Source organism: Phallusia mammillata, chromosome 7 (genome assembly GCF_965637545.1).
Source record: "Phallusia mammillata chromosome 7, kaPhaMamm4.hap1.1, whole genome shotgun sequence".
Lineage (NCBI taxonomy): Eukaryota > Metazoa > Chordata > Ascidiacea > Phlebobranchia > Ascidiidae > Phallusia > Phallusia mammillata.
The window spans coordinates 25,162,013-25,183,877 of NC_137258.1; the positions used below are offsets into that span (position 1 = coordinate 25,162,013).

At 37.1% G+C, this 21,865-nt stretch overlaps 5 long non-coding RNA genes across 5 annotated transcripts; all 5 read left to right on the forward strand.

The window, feature by feature from the left end:
• The first annotated feature begins 72 nt into the window (after window positions 1-72).
• On the forward strand, window positions 73-2,938 carry LOC145237598 (uncharacterized). Its single transcript, XR_013862011.1, has 4 exons — window positions 73-395; window positions 921-1,044; window positions 1,357-2,197; window positions 2,510-2,938. It is a non-coding gene; the product is annotated as an uncharacterized LOC145237598 (long non-coding RNA).
• Window positions 2,939-3,182: 244 nt separating this feature from the next.
• Window positions 3,183-6,406, forward strand: LOC145239703 (uncharacterized). Its single transcript, XR_013862361.1, has 3 exons — window positions 3,183-4,509; window positions 4,822-5,665; window positions 5,978-6,406. It is a non-coding gene; the product is annotated as an uncharacterized LOC145239703 (long non-coding RNA).
• A 244-nt stretch (window positions 6,407-6,650) lies between these two features.
• LOC145239704 (uncharacterized) lies at window positions 6,651-9,874 on the forward strand. The gene is made up of 3 exons (XR_013862362.1): window positions 6,651-7,977; window positions 8,290-9,133; window positions 9,446-9,874. It is a non-coding gene; the product is annotated as an uncharacterized LOC145239704 (long non-coding RNA).
• A 6,069-nt stretch (window positions 9,875-15,943) lies between these two features.
• Window positions 15,944-18,394, forward strand: LOC145237599 (uncharacterized). Its single transcript, XR_013862012.1, has 5 exons — window positions 15,944-16,060; window positions 16,373-16,567; window positions 17,095-17,217; window positions 17,501-17,628; window positions 18,146-18,394. It is a non-coding gene; the product is annotated as an uncharacterized LOC145237599 (long non-coding RNA).
• Window positions 18,395-18,432: 38 nt separating this feature from the next.
• LOC145237600 (uncharacterized) lies at window positions 18,433-20,209 on the forward strand. Its single transcript, XR_013862013.1, has 3 exons — window positions 18,433-18,776; window positions 19,302-19,425; window positions 19,738-20,209. It is a non-coding gene; the product is annotated as an uncharacterized LOC145237600 (long non-coding RNA).
• The last annotated feature ends 1,656 nt before the right edge of the window (window positions 20,210-21,865 follow it).

Below are 21,865 nucleotides of genomic sequence, written 5' to 3' on the forward strand. Positions count from 1 at the left end.
CTTGTCTAGCATTGTCAAACTGTCGTCGTGTGTGCATACTTTGGTTGCAAACAATTTTATCTGCAAGTAATGTTATTACATTATTAGCGGCACCTAACTGCGCACAAATTAGGGTTCAGTTGTATTACATGTGTGTTAATACAAGTCTCTCATTGACTTATTTCTTTCAAGCCTGCTGTCATTTTGTTATTTCTTTTCAGCTGTAAGAGCGCTGTACGATGTTTCCCACTAGGACATGACAGAATGTGTTTTGTCGAGCATCATCCATTTACTAACGACACATATCTGAAACCTGTGGGAAGCCGAACTCGATAATGTCTACCCGAAAACGAAAAGATTCGAATGAACACCGTACATCAAGCAATACACATGGTGCAGAACAAAACAATAATAAAGTAAGTCAAAGATAATGGTGACAATTGGTGTTAACGAAACAAAGCCATCTCGACAAACAGGGGTTTAGAAATATCTTATTTTTTGGGGGTGGGTCGTGTTTAAGTAACGCTTGTACCTCGTTTCGAAGTTATAGTCCAAAGCGACGGTTTAATGGGCAGAGTTGTATATGTAACTGGACTGGGCGATCTTGTTACTACTTTAAACTTAGTTCTTTAAGCAGAAATTTGGGATTGCGAGGGTTTTGTAAGCAAATAATTCTTGGGGGAATTAGAAAGTGTCAAGGGATAGAGGTTTGGGATAAATGACATCTGCTTGAGTAACTTATACACACATAATTGTACGTTTTAAGACATTTCGGAACATACGGAAAAATTATCGAAATTGCGGAAAATTAAATGAGTAATTAAAAAAAGGAAATTTGGTCTTGTGGCATCGGGATAGCTAGTGTTCTGACAACAATGATTGTCTGTTATGTTCAAAACATTGTTTTAGGTAATATTTATTGATAGATGACATTTGTTTAGGTTATGAAGGCTTCAAGCAATCATCGGCAGCGTTAGCAACCTGAGCTTCTTAGGAAAGAGAAACACACTGTTCGACGGTTGAGTGCAAACTAATGGAGCCAGAACACAAAGCACAATCAATCAGGTTAGGTTCAATATGTTGATTGTCATACTAACGAGTGGTACAGCGATATTGTCAGTAATGCTTTGATGCTATTTATTTTGTGTACATCCTTGTAATGATATGACAGTAAACTCTTGTCTAGCATTTTCAAACTGTCGTCGTGTGTGCATATTTTGGTTGCAAACAATTTTATCTGCAAGTCATGTTATTACATTATTAGCAGCACCTAACCGCGCACAAATTAGGGTTCAGTTGTATTACATGCGTGTTAATACAAGTCTCTCATTGACTTATTTCTTTCAAGCCTGCTGTCATTTTGTTATTTCTTTTCAGCTGTAAGAGCGCTGTACGTTTCCCACTAGGACATGACAGAATGTGTTTTGTCAAGCATCATCCATTTACTAACGACGCATATCTGAAACCTGTGGGAAGCCGAACTCGATAATGTCTACCCGAAAACGAAAAGATTCGAATGAACACCGTACATCAAGCAATACACATGGTGCAGAACAAAAAAATAAAAAAGTAAGTCAAAGATAATGGTGACAATTGGTGTTAACGAAACAAAGCCATCTCGACAAACAGGGGTTTAGAAATATCTTATTTTTTGGGGGTGGGTCGTGTTTAAGTAACGCTTGTACCTCGTTTCCAAGTTATAGTCCAAAGCGATGGTTTAATGGGCAGAGTTGTATATGTAACTGGACTGGGCGATCTTGTTACTACTTTAAACTTAGTTCTTTAAGCAGAAATTTGGGATTGCGAGGGTTTTGTAAGCAAATAATTCTGGTGGGAATTAGAAAGTGTCAAGGGATAGAGGTTTGGGATCAATGACATCTGCTTGAGTAACTTATACACACATAATTGTACGTTTTACGACATTTCGGAACATACGGAAAAATTATCGAAATTGCGGAAAATTAAATGAGTAATTCAAAAAAGGAAATTTGGTGTTGTGGCATCGGGATAGCTAGTGTTCTGACAACAATGATTGTCTGTTATGTTCAAAACATTGTTTTAGGTAATATTTATTGATAGATGACATTTGTTTAGGTTATGAAGGCTTCAAGCAATCATCGGCAGCGTTAGCAACCTGAGCTTCTTAGGAAAGAGAAACACACTGTTCGACGGTTGAGTGCAAACTAATGGAGCCAGAACACAAAGCACATTAAATCAGGTTAGGTTCAATATGTTGATTGTCATACTAACGAGTGGTACAGCGATATTGTCAGTAATGCTTTGATGCTATTTATTTTGTGTACATCCTTGTAATGATATGACAGTAAACTCTTGTCTAGCATTTTCAAACTGTCGTCGTGTGTGCATACTTTGGTTGCAAACAATTTTATCTGCAAGTCATGTTATTACATTATTAGCGGCACCTAACCGCGCACAAATTAGGGTTCAGTTGTATTACATGCGTGTTAATACAAGTCTCTCATTGACTTATTTATTTCAAGCCTGCTGTCATTTTGTTATTTCTTTTCAGCTGTAAGAGCGCTGTACGATGTTTCCCACTAGGACATGACAGAATGTGTTTTGTCAAGCATCATCCATTTACTAACGACGCATATCTGAAACCTGTGGGAAGCCGAACTCGATAATGTCTACCCGAAAACGAAAAGATTCGAATGAACACCGTACATCAAGCAATACACATGGTGCAGAACAAAAAAATAAAAAAGTAAGTCAAAGATAATGGTGACAATTGGTGTTAACGAAACAAAGCCATCTCGACAAACAGGGGTTTAGAAATATCTTATTTTTTGGGTGTGGGTCGTGTTTAAGTAACGCTTGTACCTCGTTTCCAAGTTATAGTCCAAAGCGATGGTTTAATGGGCAGAGTTGTATATGTAACTGGACTGGGCGATCTTGTTACTACTTTAAACTTAGTTCTTTAAGCAGAAATTTGGGATTGCGAGGGTTTTGTAAGCAAATAATTGTTGTGGGAAATAGAAAGTGTCAAGGGATAGAGGTTTGGGATCAATGACATCTGCTTGAGTAACTTATACACACACAATTGTACGGTTTAAGACATTTCGGAACATACGGAAAAATTATCGAAATTGTGGAAAATTAAATGAGTAATTAAAAAAAGGAAATTTGGTCTTGTGGCATCGGGATAGCTAGTGTTCTGACAACAATGATTGTCTGTTATGTTCAAAACATTGTTTTAGGTAATATTTATTGATAGATGACATTTGTTTAGGTTATGAAGGCTTCAAGCAATCATCGGCAGCGTTAGCAACCTGAGCTTCTTAGGAAAGAGAAACACACTGTTCGACGGTTGATTGCAAACTAATGGAGCCAGAACACAAAGCACAATCAATCAGGTTAGGTTCAATATGTTGATTGTCATACTAACGAGTGGTACAGCGATATTGTCAGTAATGCTTTGATGCTATTTATTTTGTGTACATCCTTGTAATGATATGACAGTAAACTCTTGTCTAGCATTTTCAAACTGTCGTCGTGTGTGCATACTTTGGTTGCAAACAATTTTATCTGCAAGTCATGTTATTACATTATTAGCGGCACCTAACCGCGCACAAATTAGGGTTCAGTTGTATTACATGCGTGTTAATACAAGTCTCTCATTGACTTATTTCTTTCAAGCCTGCTGTCATTTTGTTATTTCTTTTCAGCTGTAAGAGCGCTGTACGATGTTTCCCACTAGGACATGACAGAATGTGTTTTGTCAAGCATCATCCATTTACTAACGACGCATATCTGAAACCTGTGGGAAGCCGAACTCGATAATGTCTACCCGAAAACGAAAAGATTCGAATGAACACCGTACATCAAGCAATACACATGGTGCAGAACAAAAAAATAAAAAAGTAAGTCAAAGATAATGGTGACAATTGGTGTTAACGAAACAAAGCCATCTCGACAAACAGGGGTTTAGAAATATCTTATTTTTTGGGGGTGGGTCGTGTTTAAGTAACGCTTGTACCTCGTTTCCAAGTTATAGTCCAAAGCGATGGTTTAATGGGCAGAGTTGTATCTGTAACTGGACTGGGCGATCTTGTTACTACTTTAAACTTAGTTCTTTAAGCAGAAATTTGGGATTGCGAGGGTTTTGTAAGCAAATAATTCTGGTGGGAATTAGAAAGTGTCAAGGGATAGAGGTTTGGGATAAATGACATCTGCTTGAGTAACTTATACACACATAATTGTACGTTTTAAGACATTTCGGAACATACGGAAAAATTATCGAAATTGCGGAAAATTAAATGAGTAATTAAAAAAAGGAAATTTGGTCTTGTGGCATCGGGATAGCTAGTGTTCTGACAACAATGATTGTCTGTTATGTTCAAAACATTGTTTTAGGTAATATTTATTGATAGATGACATTTGTTTAGGTTATGAAGGCTTCAAGCAATCATCGGCAGCGTTAGCAACCTGAGCTTCTTAGGAAAGAGAAACACACTGTTCGACGGTTGAGTGCAAACTAATGGAGCCAGAACACAAAGCACATTAAATCAGGTTAGGTTCAATATGTTGATTGTCATACTAACGAGTGGTACAGCGATATTGTCAGTAATGCTTTGATGCTATTTATTTTGTGTACATCCTTGTAATGATATGACAGTAAACTCTTGTCTAGCATTTTCAAACTGTCGTCGTGTGTGCATACTTTGGTTGCAAACAATTTTATCTGCAAGTCATGTTATTACATTATTAGCGGCACCTAACCGCGCACAAATTAGGGTTCAGTTGTATTACATGCGTGTTAATACAAGTCTCTCATTGACTTATTTCTTTCAAGCCTGCTGTCATTTTGTTATTTCTTTTCAGCTGTAAGAGCGCTGTACGATGTTTCCCACTAGGACATGACAGAATGTGTTTTGTCAAGCATCATCCATTTACTAACGACGCATATCTGAAACCTGTGGGAAGCCGAACTCGATAATGTCTACCCGAAAACGAAAAGATTCGAATGAACACCGTACATCAAGCAATACACATGGTGCAGAACAAAAAAATAAAAAAGTAAGTCAAAGATAATGGTGACAATTGGTGTTAACGAAACAAAGCCATCTCGACAAACAGGGGTTTAGAAATATCTTATTTTTTGGGGGTGGGTCGTGTTTAAGTAACGCTTGTACCTCGTTTCCAAGTTATAGTCCAAAGCGATGGTTTAATGGGCAGAGTTGTATCTGTAACTGGACTGGGCGATCTTGTTACTACTTTAAACTTAGTTCTTTAAGCAGAAATTTGGGATTGCGAGGGTTTTGTAAGCAAATAATTCTGGTGGGAATTAGAAAGTGTCAAGGGATAGAGGTTTGGGATAAATGACATCTGCTTGAGTAACTTATACACACATAATTGTACGTTTTAAGACATTTCGGAACATACGGAAAAATTATCGAAATTGCGGAAAATTAAATGAGTAATTAAAAAAAGGAAATTTGGTCTTGTGGCATCGGGATAGCTAGTGTTCTGACAACAATGATTGTCTGTTATGTTCAAAACATTGTTTTAGGTAATATTTATTGATAGATGACATTTGTTTAGGTTATGAAGGCTTCAAGCAATCATCGGCAGCGTTAGCAACCTGAGCTTCTTAGGAAAGAGAAACACACTGTTCGACGGTTGAGTGCAAACTAATGGAGCCAGAACACAAAGCACATTAAATCAGGTTAGGTTCAATATGTTGATTGTCATACTAACGAGTGGTACAGCGATATTGTCAGTAATGCTTTGATGCTATTTATTTTGTGTACATCCTTGTAATGATATGACAGTAAACTCTTGTCTAGCATTTTCAAACTGTCGTCGTGTGTGCATACTTTGGTTGCAAACAATTTTATCTGCAAGTCATGTTATTACATTATTAGCGGCACCTAACCGCGCACAAATTAGGGTTCAGTTGTATTACATGCGTGTTAATACAAGTCTCTCATTGACTTATTTATTTCAAGCCTGCTGTCATTTTGTTATTTCTTTTCAGCTGTAAGAGCGCTGTACGATGTTTCCCACTAGGACATGACAGAATGTGTTTTGTCAAGCATCATCCATTTACTAACGACGCATATCTGAAACCTGTGGGAAGCCGAACTCGATAATGTCTACCCGAAAACGAAAAGATTCGAATGAACACCGTACATCAAGCAATACACATGGTGCAGAACAAAAAAATAAAAAAGTAAGTCAAAGATAATGGTGACAATTGGTGTTAACGAAACAAAGCCATCTCGACAAACAGGGGTTTAGAAATATCTTATTTTTTGGGTGTGGGTCGTGTTTAAGTAACGCTTGTACCTCGTTTCCAAGTTATAGTCCAAAGCGATGGTTTAATGGGCAGAGTTGTATATGTAACTGGACTGGGCGATCTTGTTACTACTTTAAACTTAGTTCTTTAAGCAGAAATTTGGGATTGCGAGGGTTTTGTAAGCAAATAATTGTTGTGGGAAATAGAAAGTGTCAAGGGATAGAGGTTTGGGATCAATGACATCTGCTTGAGTAACTTATACACACACAATTGTACGGTTTAAGACATTTCGGAACATACGGAAAAATTATCGAAATTGTGGAAAATTAAATGAGTAATTAAAAAAAGGAAATTTGGTCTTGTGGCATCGGGATAGCTAGTGTTCTGACAACAATGATTGTCTGTTATGTTCAAAACATTGTTTTAGGTAATATTTATTGATAGATGACATTTGTTTAGGTTATGAAGGCTTCAAGCAATCATCGGCAGCGTTAGCAACCTGAGCTTCTTAGGAAAGAGAAACACACTGTTCGACGGTTGATTGCAAACTAATGGAGCCAGAACACAAAGCACAATCAATCAGGTTAGGTTCAATATGTTGATTGTCATACTAACGAGTGGTACAGCGATATTGTCAGTAATGCTTTGATGCTATTTATTTTGTGTACATCCTTGTAATGATATGACAGTAAACTCTTGTCTAGCATTTTCAAACTGTCGTCGTGTGTGCATACTTTGGTTGCAAACAATTTTATCTGCAAGTCATGTTATTACATTATTAGCGGCACCTAACCGCGCACAAATTAGGGTTCAGTTGTATTACATGCGTGTTAATACAAGTCTCTCATTGACTTATTTCTTTCAAGCCTGCTGTCATTTTGTTATTTCTTTTCAGCTGTAAGAGCGCTGTACGATGTTTCCCACTAGGACATGACAGAATGTGTTTTGTCAAGCATCATCCATTTACTAACGACGCATATCTGAAACCTGTGGGAAGCCGAACTCGATAATGTCTACCCGAAAACGAAAAGATTCGAATGAACACCGTACATCAAGCAATACACATGGTGCAGAACAAAAAAATAAAAAAGTAAGTCAAAGATAATGGTGACAATTGGTGTTAACGAAACAAAGCCATCTCGACAAACAGGGGTTTAGAAATATCTTATTTTTTGGGGGTGGGTCGTGTTTAAGTAACGCTTGTACCTCGTTTCCAAGTTATAGTCCAAAGCGATGGTTTAATGGGCAGAGTTGTATCTGTAACTGGACTGGGCGATCTTGTTACTACTTTAAACTTAGTTCTTTAAGCAGAAATTTGGGATTGCGAGGGTTTTGTAAGCAAATAATTCTGGTGGGAATTAGAAAGTGTCAAGGGATAGAGGTTTGGGATAAATGACATCTGCTTGAGTAACTTATACACACATAATTGTACGTTTTAAGACATTTCGGAACATACGGAAAAATTATCGAAATTGCGGAAAATTAAATGAGTAATTAAAAAAAGGAAATTTGGTCTTGTGGCATCGGGATAGCTAGTGTTCTGACAACAATGATTGTCTGTTATGTTCAAAACATTGTTTTAGGTAATATTTATTGATAGATGACATTTGTTTAGGTTATGAAGGCTTCAAGCAATCATCGGCAGCGTTAGCAACCTGAGCTTCTTAGGAAAGAGAAACACACTGTTCGACGGTTGAGTGCAAACTAATGGAGCCAGAACACAAAGCACATTAAATCAGGTTAGGTTCAATATGTTGATTGTCATACTAACGAGTGGTACAGCGATATTGTCAGTAATGCTTTGATGCTATTTATTTTGTGTACATCCTTGTAATGATATGACAGTAAACTCTTGTCTAGCATTTTCAAACTGTCGTCGTGTGTGCATACTTTGGTTGCAAACAATTTTATCTGCAAGTCATGTTATTACATTATTAGCGGCACCTAACCGCGCACAAATTAGGGTTCAGTTGTATTACATGCGTGTTAATACAAGTCTCTCATTGACTTATTTCTTTCAAGCCTGCTGTCATTTTGTTATTTCTTTTCAGCTGTAAGAGCGCTGTACGATGTTTCCCACTAGGACATGACAGAATGTGTTTTGTCAAGCATCATCCATTTACTAACGACGCATATCTGAAACCTGTGGGAAGCCGAACTCGATAATATCTACCCGAAAACGAAAAGATTCGAATGAACACCGTACATCAAGCAATACACATGGTGCAGAACAAAAAAATAAAAAAGTAAGTCAAAGATAATGGTGACAATTGGTGTTAACGAAACAAAGCCATCTCGACAAACAGGGGTTTAGAAATATCTTATTTTTTGGGGGTGGGTCGTGTTTAAGTAACGCTTGTACCTCGTTTCCAAGTTATAGTCCAAAGCGATGGTTTAATGGGCAGAGTTGTATATGTAACTGGACTGGGCGATCTTGTTACTACTTTAAACTTAGTTCTTTAAGCAGAAATTTGGGATTGCGAGGGTTTTGTAAGCAAATAATTCTGGTGGGAATTAGAAAGTGTCAAGGGATAGAGGTTTGGGATCAATGACATCTGCTTGAGTAACTTATACACACATAATTGTACGTTTTACGACATTTCGGAACATACGGAAAAATTATCGAAATTGCGGAAAATTAAATGAGTAATTCAAAAAAGGAAATTTGGTGTTGTGGCATCGGGATAGCTAGTGTTCTGACAACAATGATTGTCTGTTATGTTCAAAACATTGTTTTAGGTAATATTTATTGATAGATGACATTTGTTTAGGTTATGAAGGCTTCAAGCAATCATCGGCAGCGTTAGCAACCTGAGCTTCTTAGGAAAGAGAAACACACTGTTCGACGGTTGAGTGCAAACTAATGGAGCCAGAACACAAAGCACATTAAATCAGGTTAGGTTCAATATGTTGATTGTCATACTAACGAGTGGTACAGCGATATTGTCAGTAATGCTTTGATGCTATTTATTTTGTGTACATCCTTGTAATGATATGACAGTAAACTCTTGTCTAGCATTTTCAAACTGTCGTCGTGTGTGCATACTTTGGTTGCAAACAATTTTATCTGCAAGTCATGTTATTACATTATTAGCGGCACCTAACCGCGCACAAATTAGGGTTCAGTTGTATTACATGCGTGTTAATACAAGTCTCTCATTGACTTATTTATTTCAAGCCTGCTGTCATTTTGTTATTTCTTTTCAGCTGTAAGAGCGCTGTACGATGTTTCCCACTAGGACATGACAGAATGTGTTTTGTCAAGCATCATCCATTTACTAACGACGCATATCTGAAACCTGTGGGAAGCCGAACTCGATAATGTCTACCCGAAAACGAAAAGATTCGAATGAACACCGTACATCAAGCAATACACATGGTGCAGAACAAAAAAATAAAAAAGTAAGTCAAAGATAATGGTGACAATTGGTGTTAACGAAACAAAGCCATCTCGACAAACAGGGGTTTAGAAATATCTTATTTTTTGGGTGTGGGTCGTGTTTAAGTAACGCTTGTACCTCGTTTCCAAGTTATAGTCCAAAGCGATGGTTTAATGGGCAGAGTTGTATATGTAACTGGACTGGGCGATCTTGTTACTACTTTAAACTTAGTTCTTTAAGCAGAAATTTGGGATTGCGAGGGTTTTGTAAGCAAATAATTGTTGTGGGAAATAGAAAGTGTCAAGGGATAGAGGTTTGGGATCAATGACATCTGCTTGAGTAACTTATACACACACAATTGTACGGTTTAAGACATTTCGGAACATACGGAAAAATTATCGAAATTGTGGAAAATTAAATGAGTAATTAAAAAAAGGAAATTTGGTCTTGTGGCATCGGGATAGCTAGTGTTCTGACAACAATGATTGTCTGTTATGTTCAAAACATTGTTTTAGGTAATATTTATTGATAGATGACATTTGTTTAGGTTATGAAGGCTTCAAGCAATCATCGGCAGCGTTAGCAACCTGAGCTTCTTAGGAAAGAGAAACACACTGTTCGACGGTTGATTGCAAACTAATGGAGCCAGAACACAAAGCACAATCAATCAGGTTAGGTTCAATATGTTGATTGTCATACTAACGAGTGGTACAGCGATATTGTCAGTAATGCTTTGATGCTATTTATTTTGTGTACATCCTTGTAATGATATGACAGTAAACTCTTGTCTAGCATTTTCAAACTGTCGTCGTGTGTGCATACTTTGGTTGCAAACAATTTTATCTGCAAGTCATGTTATTACATTATTAGCGGCACCTAACCGCGCACAAATTAGGGTTCAGTTGTATTACATGCGTGTTAATACAAGTCTCTCATTGACTTATTTCTTTCAAGCCTGCTGTCATTTTGTTATTTCTTTTCAGCTGTAAGAGCGCTGTACGATGTTTCCCACTAGGACATGACAGAATGTGTTTTGTCAAGCATCATCCATTTACTAACGACGCATATCTGAAACCTGTGGGAAGCCGAACTCGATAATGTCTACCCGAAAACGAAAAGATTCGAATGAACACCGTACATCAAGCAATACACATGGTGCAGAACAAAAAAATAAAAAAGTAAGTCAAAGATAATGGTGACAATTGGTGTTAACGAAACAAAGCCATCTCGACAAACAGGGGTTTAGAAATATCTTATTTTTTGGGGGTGGGTCGTGTTTAAGTAACGCTTGTACCTCGTTTCCAAGTTATAGTCCAAAGCGATGGTTTAATGGGCAGAGTTGTATCTGTAACTGGACTGGGCGATCTTGTTACTACTTTAAACTTAGTTCTTTAAGCAGAAATTTGGGATTGCGAGGGTTTTGTAAGCAAATAATTCTGGTGGGAATTAGAAAGTGTCAAGGGATAGAGGTTTGGGATAAATGACATCTGCTTGAGTAACTTATACACACATAATTGTACGTTTTAAGACATTTCGGAACATACGGAAAAATTATCGAAATTGCGGAAAATTAAATGAGTAATTAAAAAAAGGAAATTTGGTCTTGTGGCATCGGGATAGCTAGTGTTCTGACAACAATGATTGTCTGTTATGTTCAAAACATTGTTTTAGGTAATATTTATTGATAGATGACATTTGTTTAGGTTATGAAGGCTTCAAGCAATCATCGGCAGCGTTAGCAACCTGAGCTTCTTAGGAAAGAGAAACACACTGTTCGACGGTTGAGTGCAAACTAATGGAGCCAGAACACAAAGCACATTAAATCAGGTTAGGTTCAATATGTTGATTGTCATACTAACGAGTGGTACAGCGATATTGTCAGTAATGCTTTGATGCTATTTATTTTGTGTACATCCTTGTAATGATATGACAGTAAACTCTTGTCTAGCATTTTCAAACTGTCGTCGTGTGTGCATACTTTGGTTGCAAACAATTTTATCTGCAAGTCATGTTATTACATTATTAGCGGCACCTAACCGCGCACAAATTAGGGTTCAGTTGTATTACATGCGTGTTAATACAAGTCTCTCATTGACTTATTTATTTCAAGCCTGCTGTCATTTTGTTATTTCTTTTCAGCTGTAAGAGCGCTGTACGATGTTTCCCACTAGGACATGACAGAATGTGTTTTGTCAAGCATCATCCATTTACTAACGACGCATATCTGAAACCTGTGGGAAGCCGAACTCGATAATGTCTACCCGAAAACGAAAAGATTCGAATGAACACCGTACATCAAGCAATACACATGGTGCAGAACAAAAAAATAAAAAAGTAAGTCAAAGATAATGGTGACAATTGGTGTTAACGAAACAAAGCCATCTCGACAAACAGGGGTTTAGAAATATCTTATTTTTTGGGTGTGGGTCGTGTTTAAGTAACGCTTGTACCTCGTTTCCAAGTTATAGTCCAAAGCGATGGTTTAATGGGCAGAGTTGTATATGTAACTGGACTGGGCGATCTTGTTACTACTTTAAACTTAGTTCTTTAAGCAGAAATTTGGGATTGCGAGGGTTTTGTAAGCAAATAATTGTTGTGGGAAATAGAAAGTGTCAAGGGATAGAGGTTTGGGATCAATGACATCTGCTTGAGTAACTTATACACACACAATTGTACGGTTTAAGACATTTCGGAACATACGGAAAAATTATCGAAATTGTGGAAAATTAAATGAGTAATTAAAAAAAGGAAATTTGGTCTTGTGGCATCGGGATAGCTAGTGTTCTGACAACAATGATTGTCTGTTATGTTCAAAACATTGTTTTAGGTAATATTTATTGATAGATGACATTTGTTTAGGTTATGAAGGCTTCAAGCAATCATCGGCAGCGTTAGCAACCTGAGCTTCTTAGGAAAGAGAAACACACTGTTCGACGGTTGATTGCAAACTAATGGAGCCAGAACACAAAGCACAATCAATCAGGTTAGGTTCAATATGTTGATTGTCATACTAACGAGTGGTACAGCGATATTGTCAGTAATGCTTTGATGCTATTTATTTTGTGTACATCCTTGTAATGATATGACAGTAAACTCTTGTCTAGCATTTTCAAACTGTCGTCGTGTGTGCATACTTTGGTTGCAAACAATTTTATCTGCAAGTCATGTTATTACATTATTAGCGGCACCTAACCGCGCACAAATTAGGGTTCAGTTGTATTACATGCGTGTTAATACAAGTCTCTCATTGACTTATTTCTTTCAAGCCTGCTGTCATTTTGTTATTTCTTTTCAGCTGTAAGAGCGCTGTACGATGTTTCCCACTAGGACATGACAGAATGTGTTTTGTCAAGCATCATCCATTTACTAACGACGCATATCTGAAACCTGTGGGAAGCCGAACTCGATAATGTCTACCCGAAAACGAAAAGATTCGAATGAACACCGTACATCAAGCAATACACATGGTGCAGAACAAAAAAATAAAAAAGTAAGTCAAAGATAATGGTGACAATTGGTGTTAACGAAACAAAGCCATCTCGACAAACAGGGGTTTAGAAATATCTTATTTTTTGGGGGTGGGTCGTGTTTAAGTAACGCTTGTACCTCGTTTCCAAGTTATAGTCCAAAGCGATGGTTTAATGGGCAGAGTTGTATCTGTAACTGGACTGGGCGATCTTGTTACTACTTTAAACTTAGTTCTTTAAGCAGAAATTTGGGATTGCGAGGGTTTTGTAAGCAAATAATTCTGGTGGGAATTAGAAAGTGTCAAGGGATAGAGGTTTGGGATAAATGACATCTGCTTGAGTAACTTATACACACATAATTGTACGTTTTAAGACATTTCGGAACATACGGAAAAATTATCGAAATTGCGGAAAATTAAATGAGTAATTAAAAAAAGGAAATTTGGTCTTGTGGCATCGGGATAGCTAGTGTTCTGACAACAATGATTGTCTGTTATGTTCAAAACATTGTTTTAGGTAATATTTATTGATAGATGACATTTGTTTAGGTTATGAAGGCTTCAAGCAATCATCGGCAGCGTTAGCAACCTGAGCTTCTTAGGAAAGAGAAACACACTGTTCGACGGTTGAGTGCAAACTAATGGAGCCAGAACACAAAGCACATTAAATCAGGTTAGGTTCAATATGTTGATTGTCATACTAACGAGTGGTACAGCGATATTGTCAGTAATGCTTTGATGCTATTTATTTTGTGTACATCCTTGTAATGATATGACAGTAAACTCTTGTCTAGCATTTTCAAACTGTCGTCGTGTGTGCATACTTTGGTTGCAAACAATTTTATCTGCAAGTCATGTTATTACATTATTAGCGGCACCTAACCGCGCACAAATTAGGGTTCAGTTGTATTACATGCGTGTTAATACAAGTCTCTCATTGACTTATTTCTTTCAAGCCTGCTGTCATTTTGTTATTTCTTTTCAGCTGTAAGAGCGCTGTACGATGTTTCCCACTAGGACATGACAGAATGTGTTTTGTCAAGCATCATCCATTTACTAACGACGCATATCTGAAACCTGTGGGAAGCCGAACTCGATAATATCTACCCGAAAACGAAAAGATTCGAATGAACACCGTACATCAAGCAATACACATGGTGCAGAACAAAAAAATAAAAAAGTAAGTCAAAGATAATGGTGACAATTGGTGTTAACGAAACAAAGCCATCTCGACAAACAGGGGTTTAGAAATATCTTATTTTTTGGGTGTGGGTCGTGTTTAAGTAACGCTTGTACCTCGTTTCCAAGTTATAGTCCAAAGCGATGGTTTAATGGGCAGAGTTGTATATGTAACTGGACTGGGCGATCTTGTTACTACTTTAAACTTAGTTCTTTAAGCAGAAATTTGGGATTGCGAGGGTTTTGTAAGCAAATAATTGTTGTGGGAATTAGAAAGTGTCAAGGGATAGAGGTTTGGGATAAATGACATCTGCTTGAGTAACTTATACACACATAATTGTACGTTTTAAGACATTTCGGAACATACGGAAAAATTATCGAAATTGCGGAAAATTAAATGAGTAATTAAAAAAAGGAAATTTGGTGTTGTGGCATCGGGATAGCTAGTGTTCTGACAACAATGATTGTCTGTTATGTTCAAAACATTGTTTTAGGTAATATTTATTGATAGATGACATTTGTTTAGGTTATGAAGGCTTCAAGCAATCAACGGCAGCGTTAGCAACCTGAGCTTCTTAGGAAAGAGAAACACACTGTTCGACGGTTGAGTGCAAACTAATGGAGCCAGAACACAAAGCACATTAAATCAGGTTAGGTTCAATATGTTGATTGTCATACTAACGAGTGGTACAGCGATATTGTCAGTAATGCTTTGATGCTATTTATTTTGTGTACATCCTTGTAATGATATGACAGTAAACTCTTGTCTAGCATTTTCAAACTGTCGTCGTGTGTGCATACTTTGGTTGCAAACAATTTTATCTGCAAGTCATGTTATTACATTATTAGCGGCACCTAACCGCGCACAAATTAGGGTTCAGTTGTATTACATGCGTGTTAATACAAGTCTCTCATTGACTTATTTCTTTCAAGCCTGCTGTCATTTTGTTATTTCTTTTCAGCTGTAAGAGCGCTGTACGATGTTTCCCAATAGGACATGACAGAATGTGTTTTGTCAAGCATCATCCATTTACTAACGACGCATATCTGAAACCTGTGGGAAGCCGAACTCGATAATATCTACCCGAAAACGAAAAGATTCGAATGAACACCGTACATCAAGCAATACACATGGTGCAGAACAAAAAAATAAAAAAGTAAGTCAAAGATAATGGTGACAATTGGTGTTAACGAAACAAAGCCATCTCGACAAACAGAGGATTTGAAATATCTAAGTTTTATGGGGGGTTCGTGCTTAAGCAACTTGTCTCCAAGTTATTGTCCAAAGCGATGGTTTAATGGGCAGAGTTGTATATATAACTTAGCTGGGCGATCTTGTTACTACTTTAAGTTTGGTTTTTTAAGCAGAAGTTTGGGATTGCAGGGGTTTTGCAAGTAAATAATTCTGGGGGAATTAGAAAAGGATCAAGGGATAAAGGTTTGGGATAAATGACATCTACTTGAGTAACTTATACACACATAATTGTAGGTTTTACGACATTTCGGAACATACGGAAAAATTATCGAAATTGCGGAAAATTTAATGTGTAATTAAAAAACATGTAAATTTAAACTTGTGGCATCGAGATAGCTAGTGTTCTGACAACAATAATTGTCTGGTGTGTTCAAAACATTGATTCAGGGAACATTTATTTATCAATTTAATTTGTTTAGGTTATGAAGGCTTCAAGCAATCATCGGGAGCGTTAGCAAGCATTGCTTCTTAGGAAGGAGAAACACACTATTTGTCGGTTGAATGCAAGCTATGGAGCCAGAACACAAAGCACAATAAATCAGGTTAGGTTCAATATGTTGATTGCCATACTGACGAGTGTTACAGCGATATTGTCAGTACTACATTGATGCTATTTATTTTGTGTATATTCTTGCAATGTTATGACAGTAAACCCCTGTCTAGCATTTTCAAACTGCCGTCGTGTGTGCACACCTTGGTTGCAAACCATTTAATCTGCAAGTCATGTTATTGCATTCTTAGCGGCACCTAACTGCTCACAAATTAGGGTTCAGTTGTATTACATGTGTTTTAATAGAAGTCTCTCATTGATTTAATTCTTTCAAGCCTGCTGTCATTTTGTTATTTCTTTTCAGCTGTAAGAGCGCTGTACGATGTTTCCCACTAGGACACGACAGAATCTGTTTTGTCGAGCATCATCCATTTACTAACGACGCATATGAGAAACCTGTGGGAAGCCGAACTCGATAATATCTACCCGAAAACGAAAAAATTCGAATGTACACCTTACATCAAGCAATACACATGGTGCAGAACAAAAAAATAAAAAAGTATGTCAAAGATAATAGTGACAATTGGTGTTAATGAAACAAAGCCTTCTCGACAAACAGAGAATGTGAAATATCTAAGTTTTTTGGGGTATGTCGTGTTTAAGTAACGCTTGTACCTCGTTTCCAAGTTATAGTCCAAAGCGATGGTTTAATGGGCAGAGATGTATATATAATTTGGCTGGGCGATCTTGTTACTACTTTAAGTTTATTTCTTTAAGCAGAAGTTTGGGATTGCAGGGGTTTTGCAAGTAAATAATTCTGGGGGAATTAGAAAAGGGTCACGGGATAGAGGTTTGGAATAAATGACATCTGTCTGAGTATCTTATACACACATAATTGTACGCTTTATGACATTTCGGAACATACGGAAATGTTTGCGAAATTGCGGAAAAATGAATGAGTAATTAAAAAACATGTAAATTTAAACCTGTGGCATCGGAATAGCTAGTGTTCTGACAACCATGATTATCTGGTATGTTCAAAAGATTGTTTTAGGGAACATTTATTTATCAATTCGATTTTTTTAGGTTATAAAGGCTTCAAGCAATCATCAGCAGTGTTAGCAAGCTGAGCTCCTTAGGAAAGAGAAACACACTATTTGTCGGTTGAATGCAAACTATGGAGCCAGAACACAAAGCACAATAAATCAGGTTAGGTTCAATATGTTGATTGCCATACTGACGAGTGTTATAGCGATATTGTCAGTACAACATTGATGCTATTTATTTTGTGTACATTCTTGCAATGGTATGACAGTAAACCCCTGTCTAGAATTTTCAAACTGCCGTCGTGTGTGCATACTTTGGTTGCAAACCATTTAATCTGCAAGTCATATTATTTCATTCTTAGCGGCACTTAACTGCCCACAAATTAGGGTTCAGTTGTGTTACATGTGTGTGGATAGAAGTCTCCCATTGACTTATTTCTTTCAAGTCCGTTGACGACGCATATCAGAAACCTGTCGGAAGCCGAACTCGAAAATGTCTACCCGAAAACGAAAAGATTCGAATGAACACCGCACTTGAAGCAATACACATGGTGCAGAACAGAAAAATCAAAAAGTAAGTCAAAGATAATGGTGACAATTTCTGTTAACGAAACAAAGCCATCTCGACAAACAGAGGATTTGAAATATCTAAGTTTTATGGGGGATTCGTGCTTAAGCAGCTTGTCTCCAAGTTATAGTTCAAAGCGATGGTTTAATGGGCAGAGTTGTATATATAACTTAGCTGGGCGATCTTGTTACTACTTTCAGTTTGGTTCTTTAAGCAGAAGTTTGGGATTGCAAGGGTTTTGCAAGTAATTAATTCTGGGGGAATTAGAAAAGGGTCAAGGGATAAAGGTTTGGGATAAATGACATCTGTCTGAGTAACTTATACACACATAATTGTACGTTTTAAGATATTTCGGAACATGCGGAAAAATTATCGAAATTGCGGAAAATTGGATGTATAATTAAAAAACATGTAAATTTGCTCTAGTGGCATCGGAATAGCTATTGTTCTGACAAAAATGATTGTCTGTTATGTTCAAAACATTGTTTTAGGTAATATTTATTGATAGATGACATTTGTTTAGGTTATGAAGGCTTCAAGCAATCATCGGCAGCGTTAGCAACCTGAGCTTCTTAGGAAAGAGAAACACACTGTTCGACGGTTGATTGCAAACTAATGGAGCCAGAACACAAAGCACAATCAATCAGGTTAGGTTCAATATGTTGATTGTCATACTAACGAGTGGTACAGCGATATTGTCAGTAATGCTTTGATGCTATTTATTTTGTGTACATCCTTGTAATGATATGACAGTAAACTCTTGTCTAGCATTGTCAAACTGTCGTCGTGTGTGCATACTTTGGTTGCAAACAATTTTATCTGCAAGTAATGTTATTACATTATTAGCGGCACCTAACCGCGCACAAATTAGGGTTCAGTTGTATTACATGTGTGTTAATACAAGTCTCTCATTGACTTATTTCTTTCAAGCCTGCTGTCATTTTGTTATTTCTTTTCAGCTGTAAGAGCGCTGTACGATGTTTCCCACTAGGACATGACAGAATGTGTTTTGTCGAGCATCATCCATTTACTAACGACACATATCTGAAACCTGTGGGAAGCCGAACTCGATAATGTCTACCCGAAAACGAAAAGATTCGAATGAACACCGTACATCAAGCAATACACATGGTGCAGAACAAAACAATAATAAAGTAAGTCAAAGATAATGGTGACAATTGGTGTTAACGAAACAAAGCCATCTCGACAAACAGGGGTTTAGAAATATCTTATTTTTTGGGTGTGGGTCGTGTTTAAGTAACGCTTGTACCTCGTTTCGAAGTTATAGTCCAAAGCGACGGTTTAATGGGCAGAGTTGTATATGTAACTGGACTGGGCGATCTTGTTACTACTTTAAACTTAGTTCTTTAAGCAGAAATTTGGGATTGCGAGGGTTTTGTAAGCAAATAATTGTTGTGGGAATTAGAAAGTGTCAAGGGATAGAGGTTTGGGATAAATGACATCTGCTTGAGTAACTTATACACACATAATTGTACGTTTTAAGACATTTCGGAACATACGGAAAAATTATCGAATTTGCGGAAAATTAAATGAGTAATTAAAAAAAGGAAATTTGGTCTTGTGGCATCGGGATAGCTAGTGTTCTGACAACAATGATTGTCTGTTATGTTCAAAACATTGTTTTAGGTAATATTTATTGATAGATGACATTTGTTTAGGTTATGAAGGCTTCAAGCAATCATCGGCAGCGTTAGCAACCTGAGCTTCTTAGGAAAGAGAAACACACTGTTCGACGGTTGAGTGCAAACTAATGGAGCCAGAACACAAAGCACAATCAATCAGGTTAGGTTCAATATGTTGATTGTCATACTAACGAGTGGTACAGCGATATTGTCAGTAATGCTTTGATGCTATTTATTTTGTGTACATCCTTGTAATGATATGACAGTAAACTCTTGTCTAGCATTTTCAAACTGTCGTCGTGTGTGCATATTTTGGTTGCAAACAATTTTATCTGCAAGTCATGTTATTACATTATTAGCAGCACCTAACCGCGCACAAATTAGGGTTCAGTTGTATTACATGCGTGTTAATACAAGTCTCTCATTGACTTATTTCTTTCAAGCCTGCTGTCATTTTGTTATTTCTTTTCAGCTGTAAGAGCGCTGTACGTTTCCCACTAGGACATGACAGAATGTGTTTTGTCAAGCATCATCCATTTACTAACGACGCATATCTGAAACCTGTGGGAAGCCGAACTCGATAATGTCTACCCGAAAACGAAAAGATTCGAATGAACACCGTACATCAAGCAATACACATGGTGCAGAACAAAAAAATAAAAAAGTAAGTCAAAGATAATGGTGACAATTGGTGTTAACGAAACAAAGCCATCTCGACAAACAGGGGTTTAGAAATATCTTATTTTTTGGGTGTGGGTCGTGTTTAAGTAACGCTTGTACCTCGTTTCCAAGTTATAGTCCAAAGCGATGGTTTAATGGGCAGAGTTGTATATGTAACTGGACTGGGCGATCTTGTTACTACTTTAAACTTAGTTCTTTAAGCAGAAATTTGGGATTGCGAGGGTTTTGTAAGCAAATAATTCTGGTGGGAATTAGAAAGTGTCAAGGGATAGAGGTTTGGGATCAATGACATCTGCTTGAGTAACTTATACACACATAATTGTACGTTTTACGACATTTCGGAACATACGGAAAAATTATCGAAATTGCGGAAAATTAAATGAGTAATTCAAAAAAGGAAATTTGGTGTTGTGGCATCGGGATAGCTAGTGTTCTGACAACAATGATTGTCTGTTATGTTCAAAACATTGTTTTAGGTAATATTTATTGATAGATGACATTTGTTTAGGTTATGAAGGCTTCAAGCAATCATCGGCAGCGTTAGCAACCTGAGCTTCTTAGGAAAGAGAAACACACTGTTCGACGGTTGATTGCAAACTAATGGAGCCAGAACACAAAGCACAATCAATCAGGTTAGGTTCAATATGTTGATTGTCATACTAACGAGTGGTACAGCGATATTGTCAGTAATGCTTTGATGCTATTTATTTTGTGTACATCCTTGTAATGATATGACAGTAAACTCTTGTCTAGCATTTTCAAACTGTCGTCGTGTGTGCATACTTTGGTTGCAAACAATTTTATCTGCAAGTCATGTTATTACATTATTAGCGGCACCTAACCGCGCACAAATTAGGGTTCAGTTGTATTACATGCGTGTTAATACAAGTCTCTCATTGACTTATTTATTTCAAGCCTGCTGTCATTTTGTTATTTCTTTTCAGCTGTAAGAGCGCTGTACGATGTTTCCCACTAGGACATGACAGAATGTGTTTTGTCAAGCATCATCCATTTACTAACGACGCATATCTGAAACCTGTGGGAAGCCGAACTCGATAATGTCTACCCGAAAACGAAAAGATTCGAATGAACACCGTACATCAAGCAATACACATGGTGCAGAACAAAAAAATAAAAAAGTAAGTCAAAGATAATGGTGACAATTGGTGTTAACGAAACAAAGCCATCTCGACAAACAGGGGTTTAGAAATATCTTATTTTTTGGGTGTGGGTCGTGTTTAAGTAACGCTTGTACCTCGTTTCCAAGTTATAGTCCAAAGCGATGGTTTAATGGGCAGAGTTGTATATGTAACTGGACTGGGCGATCTTGTTACTACTTTAAACTTAGTTCTTTAAGCAGAAATTTGGGATTGCGAGGGTTTTGTAAGCAAATAATTGTTGTGGGAATTAGAAAGTGTCAAGGGATAGAGGTTTGGGATCAATGACATCTGCTTGAGTAACTTATACACACATAATTGTACGTTTTAAGACATTTCGGAACATACGGAAAAATTATCGAAATTGCGGAAAATTAAATGAGTAATTAAAAAAAGGAAATTTGGTCTTGTGGCATCGGGATAGCTAGTGTTCTGACAACAATGATTGTCTGTTATGTTCAAAACATTGTTTTAGGTAATATTTATTGATAGATGACATTTGTTTAGGTTATGAAGGCTTCAAGCAATCATCGGCAGCGTTAGCAACCTGAGCTTCTTAGGAAAGAGAAACACACTGTTCGACGGTTGAGTGCAAACTAATGGAGCCAGAACACAAAGCACATTAAATCAGGTTAGGTTCAATATGTTGATTGTCATACTAACGAGTGGTACAGCGATATTGTCAGTAATGCTTTGATGCTATTTATTTTGTGTACATCCTTGTAATGATATGACAGTAAACTCTTGTCTAGCATTTTCAAA